This window comes from Mobula hypostoma, chromosome 11 (genome assembly GCF_963921235.1).
Source record: "Mobula hypostoma chromosome 11, sMobHyp1.1, whole genome shotgun sequence".
NCBI classification, from domain to species: Eukaryota; Metazoa; Chordata; class Chondrichthyes; order Myliobatiformes; family Myliobatidae; genus Mobula; species Mobula hypostoma.
Window position 1 is genome coordinate 86,869,665 of NC_086107.1, and position 13,320 is coordinate 86,882,984.

Sequence of the window (13,320 nt, forward strand, 5' to 3'; positions counted from 1 at the left end):
TTCTTCACTGTCCATGATACAACTAGTTAGAATGTTATTCGCGCTCTTCAGTCTCTCTGTTTCACAATGCTGTAGGATGGGTCTCCAGGTCCTTGGAGTTGGGAAATTGAGGAGGTGCTCTGATTGAGGTTGGACAGGATGTGGAGCAAGCAGAGGATGAGGGAATGGAACAGGAGGAATGGGGGCATCTTGTCCTGAGACTGATGCTCAAAACCCCTCTCCCCCCACCAAACCCACTCTTTGTGTAATATATAAAAAAATCTTGCCCTTTCTCCTTTGAACTTATCCCTTCCACCTTACATGCATTTCCTCTGGTATTAGGCATTTTAACCCTGGGAAAATGCCTGCTCTATGCCTCTCTCTGCAGTTGTGGCTATTATAGAGATGGTGCCAAACACTAGGCTGCTAAACAAGGTAAGAAACCATGGTATTACAGGAAAGATACCAGTGTGGACAACAGATTAGCTGACTAGCAGATGTCTATAAGTGGGGATAAAGGAGGCCTTTTCTGGTTGCTTGCCAGTAATTAGTGGTGTTCAATATGTCCCTATTGAACAGAGATGATGAGGAAATTCTTTAGCCAGAAAGGTGAATCTCTGGAATTCATTGTCACAGATGGCTGTGGAGACCAATTCATTGGGTATATTTAAAGCAGAAGGTTGATGGGTTCCTGTTTATCAGGGGTGTCAACTGTGACAGGGTGAAGGCAGGAGAATGGTTGAGAGGGAAAATAAGTTAGCCATGATCAAATACTGGTGCAGACTTGAAGAACCAAAAGGCCCGATTCTTCTCATATGTCTTATGGTCTTAGGGCAGGTTGCTGAGCAGTGGCCTGATAAAAGGTTTAAAAATTTGTAGAGTAACACTGCACTGAAACAGGACCCTTGGCCCAACCTGTGCATGCTGTTACGTACCCCGTAACTGGATTGCCAAACCAGCAGAAATGGATCACTCAGTTGGAGTCTGGATTACTAGAACTAAGAAAGTTTTATTAAAGAAACAAGCAACACAGTAATCGAAAGGATAATAAATGCAACAGTTCAGCAATGATAAACACACATGTGCACAGAATTAAGATAACAGCATCAATCAAGCTCTATCGTTGTCTAGGGGTAAATGACCAAATTTCAAAGTGACACAAAAGTTCAGTCCAATTTAGTTCAGTTCGCAGTAATCGTTGCCATGGCGATGGACAACGTGGGGGGAGGGAGAGAGAGAACAGGAACGACTGATCATTCAGACACGGCTTCCCCTCACAGACCGGCGATATTGCTCACAAGCAGCTTTCGGGCAGGTCCTTGGTGATGTCACCTGAGGTCACCGACTGTGACCCCTCCTCCAGATGCGGTCGATCCTCTGCAGTAAACCCGGCACCCAAGCGAGGGTGGACACACACTGGGTTCCCGCTGATCGTACCTTTCCACCCTGTGCGTTTAAGGTCCGGTACTTCCCACCGACTCGTGAGAGGCGCACCGCTTCCAGGGTCTTGTTACCTCGGGTGTCGTGTGTGTCCTGCCTTAGCGAACCTGTCCCTTTTTATCCCCCTGCTGGGGCATCACCTGTCCATCACTTCAAACAGTTCAGGGTTCAAAGGGGGAGCCGCTCCAGACAGCTCTCTCTCCCGTCCCTTCATTACACATCTCCAGACACTGCTCCATTGTTCCTCATCTCTCCTTCCCCTGAGGACAGGTGGCAGACCAACTGCTGATCTCACAGGACAGCTAACATCTATGTGTATTCTCGTCACAATGCCAACCCAGGTGCCCACCTAAACTAGTCCCATTTGCCTGCATTTGATCCATCCCCTTTAAGACATTGAATTACCATGAATGTACATCTCAGACAGCAAGGACATACAGGTGGAAAGGTCCTTTTTCCCTGTTGTATGACTGTATGACTAAACCTTTCCTATCCCTGTACCGATCCAAATGTCTATTAAATTTGTTTAAATACAGGACCACAGTGTTGGGTCTTTAAAAGAACATTAAGGTGTATAAGGGCCTGACGGGATATGCACCTGATTATTGATAGAGGCAGGGGCTGAGGTTACTGGGGATTTCACTAATATCTTTGTGTCCTCTCTAACCACAGGTGAGCTCCCTGAGGACTAGTGAGAAGCTGAAGTTCTATTATTCAAGAAGGGGAACAGATAATTCTGGAAACTATGGACTCACATCAGTGGTAGGGAAATTACTGATGAAGGTTTTTAGCAATGGTATGTAGAGTCATAGAGCACTTTAGCAAAGAAACAAGCCCTTCAGCCTATCCAGACCACGCTGACATGTTTTTCTGCCTAGTCTGATCTACCAGCACGCAGACCATACCGCTCCATACACCTCCCATTTATGTACCTATCCAAACTTCTTTTCCTGTGTAAGTCCTACCCTGGCTTGTCCTTCCAAAGTGAAATGCCTCACATTGATCTGCATTGAATTCCATCTGCCATTTTCCCACGCATTTTTGCAGATTGTCCAGATCACGCTGCAGGCATTGAGGCGTTGCTGTCCACTACAGCCCCAGTCTTGTTGAATCAGTTTACCACATTACTATTCAAGCCATTAATATAGATACTCCAAAACCTGGGCCTCTGTACCTCTCTCTGCAACTGGATCCTTGACTTCCTCATCAGGAGACCAGTCTGTGCAGATCAGAAATAACATTTCATTCTCTCTGACAATCAACATTAATGCACCTCAAGGATGTGTGCTTAGCCCACTTTTCTACTTTCTACAGCCACAACTGTGTGGCCAGGCATAGTCAAAGAGCATCTATGAATTTTTTTTTAGATTTTAGATTAGGTTATGAGGACACTCAGTCCTCGTTTATTGCCATTTAGAAATGCATGCATTAAAAAATGATACAATGTTCCTCTGGTATGATATCACAGAAACACAAGATAGACTAAAGCTGACAAAAACCATATAATTATAACATATAGTTACAACAGTGCAAAGCAATACCGTAATTTGATAAGAGCAGACCATGGGCATGGTAAAAAAAAGTCTCAAAGTCCCGATAGCCCCAGCATCTCACGCAGACGGTAGAAGGGAGAAACTCTCCCTGCCATGAGCTTCCAGCGCTGCAAAGTTGCTGATGCAGCATCCTGGAAGCACCCGACCACAGTCCGACTCTGAGTCCGTCCAAAAACTTCGAGCCTCCGACACCGAGCACCATCTCTGCCAAGCGCTTTGATCCTGCCCCGACTGCTGAGCAACAAGCAAAGCCGAGGATTCGGGGCCTTCCCCTCCGGAGATTTCAGATCACACAGTAGCAGCGGCAGCAAAACAGGCATTTCAGAAGTTTCACCAGATGTTCCTCCGTGCTCTCACATCTGCCTCCATCAAATCAGAATTGTGCATGGCCTCCTACTTGACAGATTATAGATTGCTGTAGCGTGGATGAAATCACCGGAGAGACAGAGTCACTGGTAGATACAAAACAGCTTCTTTATTCCACACAAGGTACAGCAGGCATCATACGGACGGAGACACTTTCTGTAGAAAGGTCTGCTAGTCCAATGTGGGCTCGATATTTATATGTTAAACACAAAGGCAATTGCTACTTTAAAAGTTATAGACAATGCTTCCTCTTGAAGCTACTTACAAAATGTCACACCTTCGGACTTCATCCTTTCCTTCCGACACCAACATGTCTGGGTTGGTATCCACAGCCTTTAGTTAAATCCACAATACATTTTGGCATTTTACGTGCTAACATAGAAGACAAGTAATATTTGTAATGTATAGATAATACTGTCTTAGAAACTACAGCATCAGGTCAAACTATGCTGCCAGAAGCTCCTGGTATTCACACTTTTTTAGGAAGCGCATTGTTGTGGACTCAATCCACAGTACTTTGTCAAATAGAAGTCTGGTGGCCAAAGTCATTTAAGTGTAAACAAATCATCTACCCAAAAAAACTCACTCTAACACAGATATTCATCACCGGAGAGGTCGCGCATGCTGCATCGCGCCGCCATCTTCTCCTCCTAGGTGCAAATGCAACTATTGTCAGAACTTCAGATGGTGACAAGAAGGCGTACAGGAGTGAGACAGATCAGCTGGTTGAGTGGTGTCACGGCAATAACTTTGCACTCAACGCCAGTAACACAAAGAAATTGATCGTGGACTTCAGGAAGAGTAGTTGCAGGAGCACACACCGGTTCTCATCGAGGGATCAGAAATGGAGAGGGTGGGCAGTTTCAAGTTCATGGGTGTCAATATTTCTGAAGGTCTGCCCTGGGCCCAATATATTGATGCAATTACAAAGAAGAGGCAGCAGTGGTTATATTTCATTTGGAGTTTGAGGAGAATTGGTAGGTCACCAAGGACACAAATTTCTGCAGAAGTACTATGGGAGCATTCTAACTGATTGCATCGCCACCTGGTATGGAGGGGCACTGCAAAAGATCAGAAAAAGCTGCAGAACATTGCAAACTCAGCCACCTCCATTATGGGCACTAGCATCCCCAGCATTTCGGACACCTTAAAAAGGCAATGGCTTAGACAGGCAGCATCCATCATTAAGGACCCCCATCACTCAGGGCATACCCACTTCTCATTACTACCATCAAGGAGGAGGTAAATGGAAGCTGAAGACATACTCAATGTTTCAGGAACAGCTTCTTCCCCCCGTCATCATATTTGTGAATGGTCAATGAACCCATTTATTTTATATGTACTTACTATAATTCAGTTTTATTTTGTCTTACAATGTACTGCTGCTGCAAAATGACAAATTTCACAACAGTTGCCAGTGATATTGAACTTGATTCTAATTCTGAAATGACATTCAGCAACAGACCCAGCACCAATCCCTGCAGAATCCCATCAGACACAGGCGTCCAATTAGAGAGACCACTATCTTGCACCAGTCTCTGTCTTCTCCCACAAAGTCAATGCTTAATCCAATTTGCTACATCATCCTGAATACCAAGCAACTTAATTTTCTGGACCAGCCTCCCTTGCGAGACTTTATATCAAAGGCCGAGCTAAAGTCTGTGTAAACAGTGTCCACTATCTTTCCTTAATCCACAAAAAAATTCTATGTGATTGGTTAGATAAGACCTACCACACCCAAATCTATATTGGCCATCTCTAATCATCCCTGTCTAATAAATATTTATAAGGCATAAAAGCAGAATTAGGCCATTCAGCTCTTCAAGTCTGCTCCACCATTTCATCATAGCTGATCCACACTCCCTCTCAACTTCATTCACCTGCCTTCTCCCTGTAACCTTTCATGCCCCGACTGATCAAGAATCTATTTAGTGCCACCTTAACTACATCCAATGACTTGGCCTCTACAGCTGCCTGTAGCAATTAATTCCACAGATTCACCACCCTCTGGCTAAAGAAATTCTTCTTCATCTCCGTTCTAGATGGACGTCCCTCTATTCTGAAGCTGTGCCCTCTGGTCCTAGACTTCCCCACTATACTTACACCTATCTACATTCTCTCTACACCTTTCAACATTCAATAGGTTTTAATGGGATTCCCTCCCCCCCTTCCTTTTAAATTCCAGTGAGTACAGGCCCAGATCCTCATATGATAACCCTGAGCTTCCCAGAATTATTCTTATCTCTTCAGAACTCTGTCCAATGTTAGCACATTCTTTCTTAAATATAGGGCCCAACACTACTCACAGAACTTCAAGTGAGCCCTCATCTGTGCCTTATAAAGTCTGAGCATTACATTCTTGCTTTTACATTTGGAACACCATTAGTCACCAGCAGCAATCTAGAAAAGCCTCCCTTTATTCACACTCTTTGCCTTCCGCTAATCAGCCAATCCTCTATCCTCTAATTAGTATCTTTCCTATAACAACATGGGCTCTTATCTTGTAAGCAGGCCCATGTGCTTCACCTTGTTAAAGGCCTTCTGAAAATCTAAGTACACCCACCTATTCTCCTTTGTCTATCCTGCTTGTTATTTCCTGAAAGAATTCCAACAGATTTGTCAGGCAAGTTTTTCTCTGAAGGAAACCATGACTTTTGTCTATTTTATCATGTGCCTCCAAGTACCCCAAAACCACAACCTTAAAAATCAACTCCAACATCTTCCCAACTGCTGAGGTCCGGCTTACTGGCCTATAATTTATTTTCTTCTGCCCTTTCAGGTTCCCAAGCATTTTCTCCCTAGTAATAGCAATTACACCCACTTTTGCCCCCTGATACTCTCAAAGCTCCGGCATACCGCTAGTGTCTTTTACCGTGAAGACGGATGCAAAATACTTAATTCGTTCATCAGCCATTTACAGCATGGGAGTACCATTTAATATGTGGAAATCACAACCTTATTTTTCTAGCAGCTCTCTGCTATTTCTCTACAAATTTGTTCCTCTGAACCCCACTGCCTATTGCAAGGTCTATAATGTAAACCCATTAACCTCATCATCCCTTTTCACTCTTCAGTTCCACCCATATTTCCTGAGTAGACAAACAATCCAGTCTGTTCTGTTTGGGCAATAATGGCTACATCATAATTCCAAGTAATTGTCCATGTTCTCAGCTCATCTGCCTTACCTACAAAACTGTAGAAAATGCTCCAGGTGCAGTTTCACTAACATCTTGTATAACAGCGCCATAATGTCTCAACTCCTGTGCTCCTCAGCTGAAGGGTTTATTTTCATGCTATGCAGTTCTGTGAAAAGAAGGGTCTGACGATGGGTAGCGGGACTGATTTGTGATGCGGGGAGTCGGGGAAGGGGCTGACTGGCTGCAGCCGGTTCCCACAGAGTGCCCTGTCCCAAATCCTCTGCCTGTCCTATGTGTGGAAGAAGGGTTTGAGGTCGACTCCAAACCCTTTGAGTATGAGGAGAGGGTGAGAGTAGTGATCCTGTGGAGAATGCGGTTATTCCCTGTTATGCACCAATGCTGATGCCAGCAGCTGTACAGAACCAGCTAGGTTCACCGAGTCCTTCTGGGCTCTGTCTTCTGCGCATGGCACTACCCTTCAGAAGCAGAATAGGCTTTATTATCACCGGCATGTGACGTGAAATTTGTTAATTTAGCAGCAGCAGTTCAATGCAATACATAACCTAGCAGAGAGAGAAATAATAAATAATAAATAAACATTTAAAAAATAAACAAGTAAATAATTACAAATATTGAATAGATTTTTTAAAAAGTGCAAAAACAGAAATACTGTATATTTTTTTTAAAAAGTGAGGTAGTGTCCAAAGATTCAATGTCCATTTGGGAATCGGATGGCAGAGGGGAAGAAGCTGTTCCTGAATCGCTGAGGGTGTTCCTTCAGGCTTCTGTATCTCCTACCTGATGGTAACAGTGAGAAAAGGGCATGCCGTGGGTGCTGGAGGTCCTTAATAATGGACGCTGCCTTTCTGAGACACCACTCCCTAAAGATGTCCTGTGTATAGACAATAGACAATAGGTGCAGGAGTAGGCCAGTCGGCCCTTCGAGCCAGCACTGCCATTCACTGTGATCATGGCTAATCATCCACTATCAGTATCCAGTTCCTGCCTTATCCCCATAACCTTTGATTCCACTATCTTTAAGAGCTCTATCCATCTCTTTTTTGAAAGCATCCAGAGACTTGGCCTCCACAGCCTTCTGGGGCAGAGCATTCCATATGTCCACCACTCTCTGGGTGAAAAAGTTTTTCCTCAACTCCGTTCTAAATGGCCTACCCCTAATTCTTAAACTGTGGCCTCTGGTTCTGGACTCACCCATCAGCGGGAACATACTTCCTGCCTCCAGCGTATCCAATCCCTTATAATCTTTTATGTTTCAATAAGATTCCCTCTCAGCCTTCTAAATTCCAGAGTATACAAGCCCAGTTGCTCCAATCTTTCGACATATGACAGTCCCGCCATCCCAGGAATTAACCTTGTGAACCTACGCTGCACTCCGTCAATAGCAAGAATGTCCTTCCTCAAATTTGGAGACCAAAACTGCACACAGTACTCCAGGTGTGGTCTCACCAAGGCCCTGTACAGCTGCAGAAGGACCTCTTTGCTCTTATACTCAATTCCCCCTGTTATGAAGGCCAGCATGCCATTAGCTTTCTTCACAGCCTGCTGTACTTGCATGCTTGCTTTCAGTGACTGATGTACAAGAACACCCAGATCTCGTTGTGCTTCCCCTTTTCCTAACCTGACTCCATTTAGATAATAATCTGCCTTCCCGTTCTTACCACCAAAGTGGATAACCTCACATTTATCCACATTAAACTGCATCTGCCCACTCACCCAGCCTGTCCAAGTCACCCTGCATTCTCATAACATCCTCCTCACATTTCATGCTGCCACCCAGCTTTGTGTCATTGGCAAATTTGCTGATGTTACTTTTTATTCCCTCATCTAAATCATTAATATATATTGTAAACAGCTGTGGTCCCAGCACTGAACCCTGCGGTACCCCATTGGTCACCGCCTGCCATTCCGAAAGGGACCCGTTAATTGCTACTCTTTATCTTCTGTCAGCCACCCAATTTTCAATCCATGCCAGTACTCTGCCCCCAATACCATGTGCCCTAATTTTGCCCACTAATCTCCTATGTGGGACTTTATCAAAGGCTTTCCGAAAGTCCAGGTACACTACATCCACTGGCCCTCCCTTGTCCATTTTCATAGTTACATCCTCAAAAAATTCCAGAAAATTAGTCAAGCATGATTACCCCGTCGTAAATCCATGCTGACTCGGACCAATCCTGTTCCTACTATCCAGATGTGTCGTAATTTCATCTTTTATAATTGACTCCAGCATCTTTCCCACCACTGACGTCAGGCTAACCGGTCTATAATTCCTTGTGTACTTGTTGAGTGTATTTGTTGACATGACAAATCTCTTCATATTCCTAATAAAGTATAGCCACTGTCTTGCCTTCTTTATAACTACATCGATATGTTGGAATCAGATTGGGCCCTCAGAGATCTTGACAGTATTAGTTATATGTACCCCTCACCATATATCCGGTGTGGGCATCAAGTATTCCAGGATCAAGGACAGAGTACACATGTTTTTTTGATGCACCATGGAAAGCTTCCTACCTGGATTGGTCACTGCTTGGTAGGGTAACTGCTCTATCCCAGACAACAAAAAACTACTTAGAGTTGTGCACATCCCTCAAAAATTCAAAGTTCAAAGTAAATTTATTATCAAAGTACATATATACTACCCTGAGATTTATTTTGTTGTGGGCATTCACAGAACAGAGAAATACACTGAAATCAATGAAGTACTACACACAAAGACTGAAACAATCAATATGCAAAAGACAAACTGTACAAATACACAAAAAAACAAATAATAATAATAAATAAACAATACTGAGTCCATAGGTTTTGGACTCAGTTCTTGCTGGGGTGAGTGAAGATTGCCAGAGTAGTTCAGGAACCTGATGGTTGAAGGGAAGTAATGGTTCCTGAACCTGTTGGTGTGGGAATCAGAGATCCCCTTCTCGATGTATCAGTGAGATGGTCTGGATGGTGGGGAGCCAGTCATCATCAAGGGATCAAAGGTAGAGAGAGTCAGCAACTTTAAGTTCCTTGGTGTCATCATTTCAGAGGGTCTGTGCTGGGACCAGCATCTAAGTGTAATTACAAAGAACGCCTCTACAGTACTTTCTTAGAAGTTTGCAGAGATTCCACATGTCATCTAAAACTTTTACACACTTCTGTAAATGTGCGGTGGAGAGTATTCTGACAGGTTGCAGCATTGTCTGGATTGGAACACCAATGCCCTTGAGTGGAAAAAAACTATAAAAATAGTGGATATAGTCCAGTTCATTTATTTTAAACCTCATTATGTACAGGTTGTGAGTCTGAGGAACCTTACAAAAATTGGTAAATCATCGTGGGGTAGCATAGTTTTTCATGATCACAGGTTTTTTTGCCCCAGGATGGGAAATCTTCAACTAGAAGAAAGATTTAAGGCGAAAGAGGAATGATTTAAAATGGACTGGAGAGGCAGCCTTTCCACATAGAATGGATTGGTCTATGGAATGAACTGCCAGAGGAAACTGTAAAAGTAAATACAATTATAATGTGTAAAAGATATTTGGCTTTTTTCATCTCAGCTGTAAACCAGGTGCACCCTGGAGACTCACCACTCTGAATATGAGCAGGTTCACAGGTGATAGGGAGGAACGTAAAAAAGGAGATGACATTTGCAAGATTAATAAAGGAGATTTTCACTGCAGTAAGGAGGGAGGATGTCTCACAGGGCGCCGTGTGGGCCTGGAGGATATCAGATGTGGGATCTGTATTCAAGAATGGTTACAGGGACAAGGCAGCTGCCAGTTATTGTCAAATATATAGTAGGGAGAACACTGGATAAATATTCTGAGGGACTGGAATGATCTTCACTTGAAAAGGCAGGGACTGATTAGTCATGGTCAGTACAAACTGGTTCATGGGAGACCCATCTAAATAATTTAATTAATGCCTTTTTTAAAAAGAGATAAGCAAATATATTAATAAGAGCAGTGTGTGTCGTGGTTCACATGGTTTTCAGTAATGGCTTTGATGTTCACACATGGACAGCTAGTCCAAAACTGTCTCAGTAACATCTCCTGTCACAGAATCATTTAGTATGTCAGTATGGAGACAGACCCTTTGGCGCATCTCATCCAGATCAGGGTGTCCATCTAAGCAGTACCACTTGTTTGCATTTGGTCCAAATCCTTCTAAATCTTTCCTATGTACTTTTCAAAATATTGTTTAAATGTCGTTATTGTGTCTGCCTGAACTATTTCCTCTGGTAGCTTATTCCATGTATCTACCGCTTTCTGTGTCAGTAAGTTGTCCCTAAAGTCTAATTAATCTATATCCCAGCTTTCGGAACTGTCCACCGTACCACCAGTTTGGTGTCACCTGCAAGTTTATTATTTACTTTCTGACCCACATATCAATGCATGTGAGAAACAACAGAGCAGAGTACTCCAATCTAAAATGGGAAGTGAGGGGCCAAGGATGTAGAGAGCGTCGCAGGGACTGGAGGAAAGTACAGAGTCTGTGGCTACATCAGAATTTATATTTATCCTGTTGAATTGTTTATCTAGGTATAAGGGATGTCCAGAAAGGGGGAGCACCTCTGGTGAAAGGGCTTATTGTGTCCATTCCAGAGCACCTTTGGACCCTACTGGACACTCAGCTCTCACGTGTGTCTCTTAGTAGCTGTATGCATGCAACAGTGGCCACACCCTGGTACACCACTTTGACAGGAGGGCTAAACTAGGTGAGGGTAGCTGATGGTCTCATACCTTGGTGAGATAGGTACATGCCTAACCCAGCACACGGTCAGCTCCGGTAGACTGGGCAGATGAAATCTACAGTGAGGTCCCATGGCCAGAAAGGCGATACTACAATGCTTTATGGAGAGCAAAAGGCATGACAAGGCACAGATGTCATGGTCATCCACTGTAACCAAGGAAGACCATAGTTTGTGATGCTTGTTCATACCACTGAACCCTGAGTTCTGAGGTCAAAAGAGTGGAATGTTCCCAGTGCAATGGCTTCTCCACTTTAAAAACTTTCATGCATGTCATCATCAGACACAATAGACAACCAATTGTTTATCGATCCATGATTACCTTTTGAAATACAATGAAATACCCCACTAAACTCACACCTCATCTTCCTGTGCTCCAGAGAAAACAGCCCATGCAATCTCTTATTGTAACTCAAGTCCTCCAGTCCCCGCCACATCCTTGTGAATGTTTTCTGCACCCTCCTCAGCTGAATTGCATTCTTCCTGGAGGTAGGGTATCAGAAATGCACACAGTGCCCCAAGTGCAATCTCACAAACATCTTGTGCAGTTATAACATAACATCCTCACTCCTGTACTCATTGGCCCGACTAGTGAAGGCAAGTGAAGTCAAGCACTTTCTTTACCACCTTGTCCACCTATGTTGGTACTTTTAGAAATTCTATCCTTAGATGCCTCTATTTTGCAACAATCTCCAGGGCACTTTCATTTACTGTCAATTCTTTTGCCCTCATTTAACTCTACCTGACATTTCTTTGCCTATTTTTATAGTTGATGTATGTCCTATTGTAACTTGGATGACCTACTTCACGATCAGGATACCATCAATTTTGGTGTCAAGAGGGTGAGAACCATGGAGGATGAGAATGGGAAACCTGAGGCAGGGAGCTGGTGCAGTAAGACACTGACAGGTACTCTCTGTTCCTGGTACAGCAGGCAGGAAGAGAAGAGGACAATGGAGAAGCAGTCAAGCTCACCATACTCCACCAGTCCGCGGCCTCATCCACATGGCAATGGCAGAGAGCAAGGAGCAGCTCGTCTGATCCAGTTGCTGCCTTCTCTATCTCTCCACATCAACCTGCACACAAGAAAAGCCCATTATATAACCTCTCAGTCTTCAAAAACACAGCAAGTACAGACCAACCCCCACTTCAGTTCAGACCCTGCTTCATCTCCAACCCTGGGCCCAGTATGCTCCCCCTCTGTGGGCCACTGGAATGATGTCAGTGATGTGATCAATCCTGTGATGTGGCATCACGTAACATGACATCCTGTCCGTAGACTGGGAAGTGGGGCAGACTGAACTGTCAATCTGACAGCCACTACAAGCAATCACTGCACACAGGGCTTAACAGGGACTTCAGCTGGAAAGAAAAATAGAATTAAGCACCAGTACAGAAAGGGTGACAATTCCAATCATCCATGTTTTAAAAGAGAGAATAATTGAAAAAAGTTGAAAGAATATATAATCCAGTAAGGTTGAAACCCTTTAACTAATTAGTTTTAAATGATGGAAAGATCAAAAACAAACCTTGGCACTGGAAATTTGAAACTAAACTAGAGAATGCTGGATACTCTCAGCAGCTCAGGAAGCACCTATAGTAAACATTTCAGGTCAGAATTTAGAAAGGGAGGGAAAAGCAAGTTCATGTTAATTTACAGAAAATAATGACAGAGATGAAATGGATATCAGTATGATATCAAGCCAGATGGAACAGGTTAATAGGGACAGAGAGACAGCATACCTTGAAGGTGACAGCGGGAATATTCAAGGGGATTGTGAGGGGTAAGTTTTTTTAGAAACTCAGAAAGTCATGGATGCCTGCTATGGTGGTAGAGGCAAATACATTAGAGGCTATTAAGAGACATTTGGATAGGCACGTGGATGTAAGGGAGATGGAGGGATATGGACATGGTGCAGGTAAGAGGGTTAATGTTTGGCTGTTTTTGATTTGCTTTTTAGCTGGTTTGGCACATTATTGTTGGCCGAATGGACTGTTTCTACTGTTCTATGTATACATACATATACATTATTTACATAATCACTTGCATATACACTCATATACACACACACACGCATGTGTCACATAA